This window comes from Bombyx mandarina, chromosome 05 (assembly GCF_030267445.1).
Source record: "Bombyx mandarina strain Sakado chromosome 05, ASM3026744v2".
Lineage (NCBI taxonomy): Eukaryota > Metazoa > Arthropoda > Insecta > Lepidoptera > Bombycidae > Bombyx > Bombyx mandarina.
In genome coordinates this window covers 16914209-16927408 of record NC_143212.1, presented here as the reverse complement: position 1 = coordinate 16927408, position 13200 = coordinate 16914209, and the positions used below count along the sequence as shown (strand labels likewise).

At 37.1% G+C, this 13200-nt stretch overlaps 1 protein-coding gene and 1 long non-coding RNA gene across 2 annotated transcripts in view; both read left to right on the top strand.

Moving 5' to 3' along the window:
- LOC149503039 (uncharacterized) overlaps window positions 1-13200 on the top strand; it is a 238790-nt gene that overhangs the window by 158275 nt on the left and 67315 nt on the right. The gene's annotated exons all lie outside the window — the stretch shown is intronic.
- LOC114247480 (uncharacterized) overlaps window positions 3354-13200 on the top strand; it is a 77162-nt gene continuing 67315 nt past the window's right edge. The window contains exon 1 of the mRNA XM_089727932.1: window positions 3354-3711. The gene's annotated coding sequence lies outside the window, so the exon portion shown is untranslated. The remainder of the gene's footprint in view (window positions 3712-13200) is intronic.

Here is a 13200-nt window from a genome sequence, read left to right as displayed (position 1 = left end):
AATAGTGCAGTGATTAAATGAGTTTAGTTGTTTTCGCCGCGAAAAATGAACGCCGAAATTTTTTTATTTTATATTTTTTATTAATTTTTTTTTTAATATTTTTAAACTCGTCGTGGCCGAACGGATAAGACGTCCAATTTTTGTAATGAAATACGTACTCAACAAATTTTAATGTTCACGATTGATTTCCACGGTGAAGGAATAACATCGTGTAATAAAAATGAAACCCTCAAAATTATAATTTGCGTAATTACTGGGGGTAGGACATCTTGTGAGTCCGCGCGGGTGGGTACCACCACCCTGCCTGTTTCTGCCGTGAAGTAGTAATGCGTTTCGGTTTGAAGGGTGGGGCAGCCATTGTAACTATACTTGAGACCTTAGAACTTATATCTCAAGGTGGGTGGCGCATTTACGTTGTGGATGTCTATGGGCTTCAGTAATCAGTTAACACAAGGTGGACTGTGAGCTCATCCACCCATCTAAGCAATAAAAAAAATATATAGCTGAAATATTAGCTAGACCAGCTATTTGGAAGTCTAGCCACCCAAAGTATTTCTCGTACTTCTTGTGGAATTCTCCATCTATAGGTATACTCCGATTCTTATTCAAATCATGTACTTCACAATCTTTTCCAAATAATAGGTCCTGAACCAAAAAACTATTAATTTGTAAGCAATATCGAGATAATTTCGATATAGACATTTCGCTGTCGGACTTCCTTACTAGTCGCGGCGGCGAACGTGAGTACCCGTGGCCTGCAAACGGTGCTGCGCGAATGGTCGCCTCGTCCACCGCTTCGCTGTTCGCACCGCCGATCCCTGTGGCCAGGCCGTAACTTTTCCAACAGTATTCGCCGAACCCTTAACTTGAACGTGCACCGGTTAGTAAGTCCTGATCTCGGGAAGAAACGCATTCCATAGCAGAACAAACTGCACTACGAAAGAGTTACGAAAATAATTATTAATATAAATAATATAATTAATAATTCGTTGTCCACACATAGTTCTAGTTATGAACTATGTGTGGACAACGAATTATTAAGCTATGGAGAGAACGTAGGGCGCGCTCATGGCTGGGGTGAAGATATTGAAAATAGGGGGTTAGATAGGAAGGAGGTTCGGGAGACATATTCACTTTGTATGCACAAAAAATACATTGTTTTTCTACTTTTTGTACATGTGTCTTAATCAACAAGAAACGTAGTTGCTTGAAAATATTACTTTTGGTAACCAGGCCTACAGCGTAAAATATGTACATATGTGCTAGAAGAATACACAGGGCTTATATTCCATCTAAAAACACTTTTGCTGCGTTTTTGTCTAGACTACCATTTTGAGAGTACAGCGTTTGCTGTAAGGAGGAAGAATGTTTAATTTAATTACCTACATTAATTAATTTACTTGTTTTTTTTTTAAGTCTATTCTACTCTTTAAGCCAGAACGCTGGCTTGGCGGCCAAAATATCCAAGATGACATAGCCGTGAGGCCTCATGCTTCCTATGAAACTCTATTTTAATTCCCTGTTTCGTTTTATTACCCAATGTTCTTCCTTAAGCTTCAAAGGCGCTTTATTAAAAAAATGTATTTATCTCAGAGTTAAGAACACCGAAATAGTCGCATCGCCCGATACAAGCATACCGTGATCGTTTTACCTAAAAAAAATTATTTTATTTTATACAACTTAATACGTCCGACAGGCGACTTTGCGATCGAAATTGTCTCCCTTAATCAAAATTGTCTATAACATAATATCGTCTACAATGCACTGAAGTATAAGTATATGCTATAACGCTTTTTTTTTTATTATTTTTTTTCATACCTAAGCTGATAGCCTTGAGAGGCTATTTCAACGTCGCCTTATCTAGTGGGTGAGCTCACGGGGCTCAAATCTGATGACATTGCTAATACGAACCCTAGCAAGAGCCGTGCTTCGCAGAATCTACCACCGGATCGGAATCGCGACCCACTGAGAAGATCCGTCGAGAAACTCAGTTTGCTGTGTCTGAGGGTTAATTTACTCGTCGAGCCCTTCGTCGCATGCGACGAGTTCGACGAGAACGATGACCGGTGCTTGAGGTACCTAAAAGCACCGTTAGTGGATCGGGAGGATCCGAAATGACGTGTTTGGGGCGACGTCGACTGCTTTCCATTCTGTCCGCAGGATCGTGAATGTAGTTACCGGCGGCCACGATGAGAGGGCTCTCGTGTCGTGCCGCTTTAGCGAAGTGGGCTATAATGCACTGAAGTATACTATTTAGGTCTATGCTATAATGTCAAAGCTTCGACAGCTATAGTAAATAGCTGTCGAAGCCTCAACTGCTTTGACCTTACATCACCAAAGTCATTCTTTTCTTTTTGGCGAAATGCGTGGAGCCTAGTTGCGTGAATTGTTTTATTTTGTTAATTTAGTATTTTGTCATGTTTCAGTGTGTAATGATCAATTATTATGCTTTTAACATGTGTGAGAAGTGCAGAAGTGTAAAAAATTACAATAAAATTTACGGACGTTATTTCAAAGAGTTTTTAAAGAAAACCCACTGAAATCTTACTGAAACATCATTTCATTCAATCTGATCTCGTCTCATTTTACTTCATTTATTTTCGTTTCGTTCATACATATACAGAATGGCAGCTTAATAAAATTTGCATTTTTACAAACGCCAACAATTGCATCATAAGAAGCCATTTGCCATCAAAAAATATTAAAAAACTCGACTGAATGCACTACTTTCCCTTTGCTTGTATATTTCATAACTCCAAGAAGCCAGGAATGTCAAGTGTCAACTTCAACCTAGTGATCTATTCTATCAACATCAAACAGCAGATAAAACAGCGAAATGCGAATAGACATGACAATTCTGTCATGTTTGAAACACAAAATACGAGGCAAATCTATAGTCGGATTTTTTATTAGACGAAGTAAACTGACGTTTACTGTGTTGTCAGTTTTTGATGAAATAAAAATAGTGTTGTGACAAAGTGAACGATTGAAAAAACTCCTGAATTAATGAAATTGCCTCGATTGTCTAGTGAATAGTTAGTGTGCCGAACTGCCGATATCGGGCACGGGGTTCGAATTTTAGCCGTGCTTTGTACATACCAACGAGTTTTCGACGAAACATTATGTTCCTATGGTATCTACCTGTACTGAATACCGAGTGTTTTAAACATTAAGAAAAACATTGCGAGGAAGCTTGTAAGACTGTCCTATTTCCAATGCATCATATAGTTGAAACTATAGATGTATAAAATATAACAATTATAGGTACATAGGTAATGAAAATAAAAAAACTGATTGTAGTTATATACTACTAGTAACATATTATTATATTGGATCACTTTAATACAATTTTATTGTAAAATATAAATAATATTCTTTTATAGTTTGAAATTAATGATTAACTCTTCACACTCATTGTTCATTTATGTGATTGAACGAGAACTGAACGCATCACTATTACTTTAAATATAGCAACATTATTTTACAAAGTGACATTAGCTACTGTCAGCTGGCTTCGTCTAATTAAAAATCCGACTATAATGCACTTGTTTGACAAAAAGTAGGTAACAAATGATTTCAGTGTAAACAGTTCGCTCATTGAATAACATTGGACTAAAAATACGTGTATGAAACGATAAAGCGTGAGTTTTGTGTAGTAACAGTGTCAATAATTGTGAATTTGTATCAACGGGTTTTCCGGTCGAGACAAAGGTAGTTTTTTAGTAATTAATAAATTTAACATACAGAAATGAATGAAGGAATTAGACATTTTAAATCAATTTAACAAATACCATTCAATCTTTCAAACATTAATATTTTTGTTTGTTGTTTATTTTCACAAAAAAGTGTTGGAATATAATTTATGAATACTGGCATTATTTCGTAAATATAAAATGTTTTTGGTGGTTTCTACTAAGAATTTTTTTTTAAATTTGATTTATTTCGTTACAATTAGAATGTTGTAGCTATATGATTAAATACTATTATTAATGATACAATCTAGTTGGTGATTGTGTGCAGGTCCATATAAATCAAAATTACAAAAATTTTATTAATTCATGTTTCTGTAAAAGGTCAAAAAATTTGCATTTTGATCTCCAAATTATTTTCTTGCGTACTGAATTGATTTAAAGTCCCCATTGTTCTATATTTTAACTACTATTTTTATCTTCATTTTTGACTACTTTAGCTTTATTTGACAGGTTTTTTTGCCAGTTTTCCTATTTCATTGAGTTTCTGAAAATTGTCTTATTGCAAGCTCATTGATTAAAACTAGGCTTTTAATTTAAATTCTAATCTAAAAACATGACAAGTTACATCACACTATAACAGTTAGTGGGCATCCAACCTGCTTAGGCATGAAGCCTGTAAATGATTTCATAAATGTAGATAAATATGATGATTAGATAAATACTGTAAATGTATGAGCTTTAGACTGATAACTTTACAATGATTATCCTGTTAAAATGTTAGCTCAAGATATTATTGATAACTAGTGCCTATGGTTTCAACCCAAATAAATTTGGAATTCAAAAAGAATGAGACAGCATTTTCCCAGTATAAAGTCAGTTTGAAGAATGTAAAGTGAGGGGCCGGTGAACAGACATTTACATACAGCAGATATATTGTTACCATGTAATTTACCTTGATAAAATGTATCCTATATGTTAATCCAGGTTATGAAATATATTTATGCAAAATATCATTCAAATCCATTTAACAATATAGTAAAGATTGAAAAAAAAAAAAAACTTGTTTATCCCACTTCACTTTATCTCACACTATAACCTTATCCCACCAGGTGGGGTCAGTACAGTTAATTTTTCTATTCCATTCTCTTCTATCAGCCGTCATCTCAACACTCACTTGAAAAAAAAACTATAATTTTCATTCTAACTGTGCACTAAGGTAGGAGGTGTGTGGCTGTCGCTCCAGCATTCCCTGTTTTCTAAGAAATTAAAAACCTTGCATCATCATGTAAACCAAACTTATTGACATTAAAATAATAGAACTTAATAGAGAATGATAAAGAAACAATGACACAATTTAAAATATAAATTTGTTCTCTTAAGACAGCAAGAAAACTATGTTGGTACTGGAGCATAAATTATCACACGCATTATATAGTTGCTAACATAGACAATTAGTAATTATTACACTAATTTACATACTCTCCATTATTAACCTTCGTGCTAAGAGAAGGTGCATTTTTTGTAATATCTGATAATCAGTAGTGTTAATTCATTCAGTAGATATTACTTCCATAGTTATCATAATAATCACGTCAGTATCGATAATAACACAGTATTTTTATATGCATTGTGTGTGAATGCTGGTGATGATCAGAGAGATACCATCAGTTGAATGCTGCAATATAGATCTTGGAACATAGATTGAGGTCTCATTTGTATTAGTGATATAACTTTCCTACCCTCCAAGTAGAAATGCAATTTGAAGAATAGAAAGAAATAGGATGTTTGTAACTATATACAATGCTTTATTTTTATTTCATACATTTTTATTGTGCTTAGTTCAAATATAATTGCAATAACCTCAGGTCTCTCGCATATGTTTGTGTAATATTTTTAGCAAAAAAGAAACTTTTTTTTTTATTAAAATTAATACAATAAAGAGGATCCAGTTAGGAGACTAGATAGGGTCCCACAACTTCTAAGGTATCGATAGAAAATGCATTCCTAATGTTGCCTGACATTCATAAATGACGATGGTCACTCACCACCATGTGGGCCAGATGCTTGTGCATTTGATGGCAATAAAACGATTCTTAGATTATCTACATAACTTCCGTCTGACACACCGGCAAACTGGTGTTTTTTTATTAATCGTAAAACCATTATCATGATAAAAGCGTAAATTATAGCTGACATTTTAGCAGCAATTTTCAAGCGAGCGTTGTTACGTAATTTGTTTTGTTGATTCTAATTAAGTGCTGTAGGGTAATTTTTCATCCAAAGGCGTTTCCTATTCGAAATTCCCGTTTTTAGGCAGGTCTTTGTGAAATTCATTCAGTAGCGTACTTCTACGATTACGTACTTATCCCTACTAGTCTCGATACTATTTCTTGATAGCTAGGAGAATGCTACGAATAAGTAGGTAGTAAGACATGCCCCTCGTGCCCCGGAATAGCCCGCTGGACCTGATCCATCCTGCCATGGTACGCTGCTGGTACGAACGCGATACTCGGCCAACAGGTTGCTCTTACACAACGGTTCCGTGGAAAGGCTGTCTCGCCCCCTCAGGTCGCCCCGTAACTTTTACCGGTCGGGGCTTGTAGAAGACCTGCAGTATCATTACAATATACAGAATCACGCTCGGTACTTTCCTTCTTTCTCTTACGACTTGTTGATGTCGCGCGACCTAGTCTGTATGTATATTATTATGTTTTGAAAAGTCCTTTTACGAATTCTAGACATGATAGAGAAAAAATATGCGTAACGGGAACCAAATACAGAGCATTAAAATCTTCATATTAGTGCTGTAATTTTTTGAAGGATTTCGTTGCAGATTAGTTTTATTCGACACATCTAACAGCCTGGCCACGGGACATTCGCGGATACGAATATTCGCGCGGTGCGAACGGCGAAGCGTCTAGCGACTAAAACAAGCGCATAGAAATGTACCTAACAAGCCACGCGCACCGGCGACCGGCGAAGCGACCGGCGGAATGTACCGAGCGAATCGCGCGGGCGACTTACGATGCGGCGGGCGAGCAAAACAAATGCATGAATAAGGACGGCGCAAGCCACGGAGTCGAGCGGTAGTCGCGGCGAATAGTGCAGTGATTAAATGAGTTTAGTTGTTTTCGCCGCGAAAAATGAACGCCGAAATTTTTTTATTTTATATTTTTTATTAATTTTTTTTTTAATATTTTTAAACTCGTCGTGGCCGAACGGATAAGACGTCCAATTTTTGTAATGAAATACGTACTCAACAAATTTTAATGTTCACGATTGATTTCCACGGTGAAGGAATAACATCGTGTAATAAAAATGAAACCCTCAAAATTATAATTTGCGTAATTACTGGGGGTATGACCTCTTGTGAGTCCGCGCGGGTGGGTACCACCACCCTGCCTGTTTCTGCCGTGAAGTAGTAATGCGTTTCGGTTTGAAGGGTGAGGCAGCCATTATAACTATACTTGAGACCTTAGAACTTATATCTCAAGGTGGGTGGCGCATTTACGTTGTGGATGTCTATGGGCTTCAGTAACCACTTAACACAAGGTGGACTGTGAGCTCATCCACCCATCTAAGCAATAAAAAAAATATATAGCTGAAATACTAGCTAGACCAGCTATTTGGAAGTCTAACCACTCAAAGTATTTCTCGTACTTCTTGTGGAATTCTCCATCTATAGGTATACTCCGATTCTTATTCAAATCATGTACTTCACAATCTTTTCCAAATAATAGGTCCTGAACCAAAAAAATATTAATTTGTAAGCAATATCGAGATAATTTCAATATAGACATTTCGCTGTCGGACTTCCTTACTAGTCGCGGCGGCGAACGTGAGTACCCGTGGCCTGCAAACGGTGCTGCGCGAATGGTCGCCTCGCCCACCGCTTCGCTGTTCGCACCGCCGATCCCCGTGGCCAGGCCGTAATATAGTTGAATCCGCGTACAGGAACCTCGGCCCCTGCTTCCGGAACACATAATCGAAGTCCCGTGCGGATGTTGGGGCCAGTGCTATTATTTAAATTTTATAGTTCCGATATTAAAATGTAGGTCGGCATTTCAATTGACGCCTATTGCATGACCGGACCGTCGCCGGGGAGATTCACGAATGTTGGCAAGGTATGAAGGTACGTAGATAAGGGAGAGCACTTTAGTCTTAAGACACAATTGGAACAGCTATGTAAACGCGTGACCGAAAGTGGTGAGTTTTAAAAAAAGCTTATAAGGCCTCAAAATTCTTATTTCCGTTGAAACCAAGGCTCTACCAACCATCCAGGCCCTTTGTCATCGGAGCGTTCGGGAGACAATGTACGAAAAAATAACCAAAAGAAAAGTAAATTGAATATTGAGTAAATTATTTCAATTATGAGTATTCGCGAATGACATTACTGTCCATAAGCGAGCGAAGGTTAAAAGCTGGGATTATGGCTTTATACCAGTAACTGCTGATTCTGAGGGCTACAATGGTCCACAATGGCCGGTCGTGGTAGGCGGGAAGGTAGTTCTTGTTTTCGCATCGATATGGCTATACGATCGTGTGGAAACAGAGATGTTTAGTGTGTTCAACTCCAACATAGCATGCCGCAGCAATGTGCTGAAAAAATATAGTTTTTCCTTTCACTCTTAATCTGTAATCTTCTTATATGAAATTTATAATTACATATTAAGAATAACATATTATGTAGGTGTAACAAGTTTCTTATACGGATATATTTGTCAGACAGAGAGTACAAGTATGCGTGTTTTTGTTTCGTTTAGCAGAGCCAGCCACTCCATTTGTAGATTGCGAACGGACTTATGTAGGATCTACCCTATAAAATATACACTTCATCAAAGCTCATAATAAGATGTGCTTTAACATAACAACTTAACATAATAATGAATATTTGCTCCAAATAATAATGGTTTATAATAATTTACCACGTAACCATTGACCTACTAAAATATTCCTACCAAATGACCAATAATCGTTGTTTCTGTAACAATTCTTTCTTCATAAAATTTCACTTTAAAATTGTATAATCATCTGTGAAGGAACTGTAGAATAATAGGCGAAGTCGTCTTTAACGAAAATTGTGGTCGTTTCAAAACATCTCGGTCGATTGTGTGTGTAATTTCTGCGTTCGCTTCACAAATTACACTTATTTCCGAAACTAGCATTGTAACGAGCTATTGTTTGAAGAACTATATGAGCTTTAGCAGAAAATTGGAATGAAAAATACTTTTTTTTATTTTTTATTGCTGCTTAGATGGGTGGACGAGCTCACAGCCCACCTGGTGTTAAGTGGTTACTGGAGCCCATAGACATCCACAACGTAAATGCGCCACCCACCTTGAGATACAAGTTCTAAGGTCTCAAGTAGTTACAACGGCTGCCCCACCCTTCAAACCGAAACGCATTACTGCTTCACGGCAGAAATAGGCAGGGTGGTGGTACCCACCCGCGCGGACTCACAAGAGGTCCTACCACCAGTAATTACGCAAATTATTATTTTGCGGGTTTCATTTTTATTACACGATGTTATTCCTTCACCGTGGAAATCAATCGTGAACATTTGTTAAGTACGTATTTCATTAGAAAAATTGGTACCCGCCTGCGGAATTCGAACACCGGTGCATCGCTCAACACGAATGCACCGTCCGTTAGGCCACGACGACTTCAAAAAATACTATTTTTATGCCTTGTTGCTATTTCTAATGCAAAACAATAACAGGAGACCTGTAGTTTATAAATCACGACTCCAATAAAATTGGAATCTTGCAGGATCTGGAATTTAAAGAGGAAGGAAAGTTGAAGTATTGATTTCATCATCATTTCAAAATGTTCTGACCAATGGCATCATCATAACAGATATGCCTTTCGCCTGATAGCAAATCGAAACGTTTCACAAAAGAAATTCGGTGCAAATTACTTATGCTACCCGACTGACAAAGCTGGCCATTTGTATTTTTTTTGGCGTTTACAAGTAAAATTAATGATCGCGTGACGTCGTTGATTGATATTACAAAACTGATTGATTAGGTACGCGTTTCACCATTTCTCTATGCGTTTCAATAACTTGTTACGTGTAAAGTTGTTTCACTTGTGACTGTGTAACGTAAGGAAACGTATTATATTGAGATGGTTAAATAATATTTAGGGCAATGAATAAAGAAAATAAAATTGTATTTATGGAATTGGCTGTCATTTTAAAACTAAATAATGTTCGTTTAATTACAAATTTAATCAAGGCGAAACCGCTGAGTTTGATTCCCCCAAAAAATTATGGGTCTTGGTTTAGTTTGCAATCAATTGTTGATGTAACTTCCTCCTTGCGTCGTTCTCCTCATTACTGAGGGTCGTGACTCCCTCACTGCATCAACCTCTACTCTACATGTTGTAACTTACGAGTGTAATATTTTGCCATTCAACTTATATCTGGGTCTGGCCAGCCAAACTTAGCAACGTATACAACACGCCTATCAGTTAGGTCCAGTGATAGTTCGGTGGGCACTCGGCTGTCCCGTATAACCCACGAATCCTATACAGTTGCGCTTTTCGCTTCCGTAAACGCATAGATACGGCGTAAGCGTTTTATCAATATCCAACCCACCGGGTCTATCCGTGCTTGGTAAGCACGTATAAATTAATTTGGTTTGTTAAATCTTCCGCTTGTAGTAGCATTATTTTGATACAGTTTACTTATACTTTCCATAAGTATGTTACATGGTATCGAAGTTAAAATAAACGATTCTAAAATTTAATACATTGATTCTAAGGATGATAGTTATGTTAAAGTACTATTCGCGCTAACAACTGATTGGATTAAATTATAGATTTCTGTCTTGATCCAGACTGGCAACATACTTTTAAATGAATTTATAATAATTTGGTCTAATTAAACATGACCAGAAAGTTACGTAACAGCAAAACAGATTTGAAGAGAACCGGTTTAACTGAACTTCCAAGATCTAACATTCAATTTACTAGTAATAGCAAAAACATGAAATGACCGGCGAAACAACAATCTCTTGAGATAAAAGCTGTTGACAAGATAAGGACCGATCGATATTAGACCCTCGCGTTCAGTGGCTGAATGTGCATGGACGTGTCAATGACAAGATGAAACGCTCAAGATAGTGTTTGTATATTTATTTGAAGGGCGAGAAAAATTTCAAGCTTTTGTATCTCGAAAACATAAGCATTGTGGCCTAAAGGATAAGAGACCCGGTTAACTCGTATCGAGCGATGCGATTGTGCCGATTTTCAAATCTCGTTAGCAGGTAACTAATGGAATACTTATACAATGCTCACGAATTACTTCAACGGTGAAGGAATAACATCATGTAATAAAAATATAATTTGCGTAATTCCTGGTGGTAGACCGTCTGGTGAGCCCGCACTGGTATCACTACCCTGCCTATTTCTGCCGTGAAGCAGTTACTCATTTCGGTTTGAAGGTCGGACAGTCGTGGTACTGTATAACTAAGACTTAGAGACTCATGTCTCAAAGTGGGTAGTAGCATTTACGTTGTTGATAACTATGGGCTCTGGTAAATACTGAACTAGGTGGACTATGATCCACTAAGCAATAAAAAGCATTTGGAGTATAGGTGCTCACTAAAAAATCTCCCGACGCTGCTAGCCCTGATGCTTCAGATTTCCATTTCCCTATAACAGTCCATACACACAGCACTTCAATAGTAAAATTGTTCGCATAGTCTTTTAAGATGGTCTAACTACCCTTTTATTTTTATTTTTTTTAAGGGATTTTATGACCTGGTAACTGAGACCTTTAAGTCATGTCTTATTTTAATTTATATTCATATTTTTATGAAAAATGATGTTATGGAGTGAAATGAAATGAAGATGATTAATTTGAGACATTAATCAACTGGGATGAAATTAAATGAAATGAAATGAGATGATATGGGATGAAATATAATCTCAGTAAAATGGTGGTACTTTACTAAGATTTTTTCAGTGGACTTTTTGGAGGATCCCGAGAAGTTACGTCCAGCGGCTTTATTTCATTTTCCCACATTTGTGCACTTTCATAGATATTAAATAGTTAATAAACCACCATTATTACACATTTAAACCTGAAGAAACACTAAATAGACAAAATAAAACAAATCACACAACTTCACTCTTCGCGTTCCCGCCAAAAAGTCCCTACCCTTTTATATATGCAGAGTGTTGCTACAGTTAAGGCCAGTTCAAGTATTCCGGTTTTATTGGAGGATGGAGGTGTTACAATATAATCGAAAGATTCTCCAAGCTTTGAAACGCATGCATCAGCTGCTAATATATTCTGTAAAATAATAAATAAATAAACGTCGACTTTATGTGTAAAGGTATACTGAAACCATAACGAAAAGTATTACGGCAAAAAATCTCACCATAACCTAATCGTTCAGAATTTAGGTAAGAAATAATTCCAATCTTAAAAATAAAATTCTAATTTTCCTTAGGCTGATTCGTAATATAATAAATATACATTATATTTCATTTTAATATGAGCAAATTGTTTTGGTATTCTTTGGGAGATTTTCGCTTTCGTGAAATAAAAAATCGATTTGAGTCGTATACATAAATCTGCGGGATCAATGTTTAAGGGGCTATTTGTTTCTTACTCAATCAGAGGGTGGAGTAAAAGAGGATTAAACTTTTGGAAATTATGTGCTTTAACGCAAAAGTAAAGCCTTTCAGTATAATATCATGAGATAAAAACGATCCTGCGGAAAGAATGGAAAGCAGTCGACGTCGCCTCAAACACGTCATTTCGGATCCTCCCGATCCACTAACGGTGCTTTTAGGTACCTCAAGCACCGTTCACCGTTCTTGTCGAACACGTCGCTTGCGACGAAGGGCTCGACGAGAAAATTAACCCTCAGACACAGCCCACTGAGTTTCTCGCCGGATCTTCTCAGTGGGTCGCGTTTCCGTTCCGGTGGTAGATTCTGCGAAGCACGGCTCTTGCTAGGGTTCGTGTTAGCAACGTCGTCAGGTTTGAGCTCCGTGAGCTCACCTACTAGTTAAGGTTCCGCTGAAATAGCCTCTCAAGGCTATCAGCTTAGGTAGGAAAAAAAAAAGATAAAAATCCGATAGTAGACTAAATGCACATCGATTTACCTAAAATAGTTTTACCAGTTGATGTTGGCAGTGATTTAGTTTTACGTGTAAGCATTTCAATGTATCTTATGATAACAATCTGATGCTAGACTAAATGTACAACGATTTACCTAAAATAGTTTTATCAGTTGGATGGACGAGCTCATAATCCATATATATAATGGTTACCTGTGTCTATAGACATCATAACATGGGCGCCGTCATCCAGCTTAAGACATGAGCCCGAAGCTTCAATCATACTATGTATACTGTCTAGTGTCGCATTTCCTCAGGTAAGAGCCGCCTGAGCTCACCTGCTCATTCTGCGAATCTAACATAACCCCTCGAGGTTATTAGAATACGTAGGAAAAAAAAAATTATAGTGTCGCACCATTCACACCGGAACGCA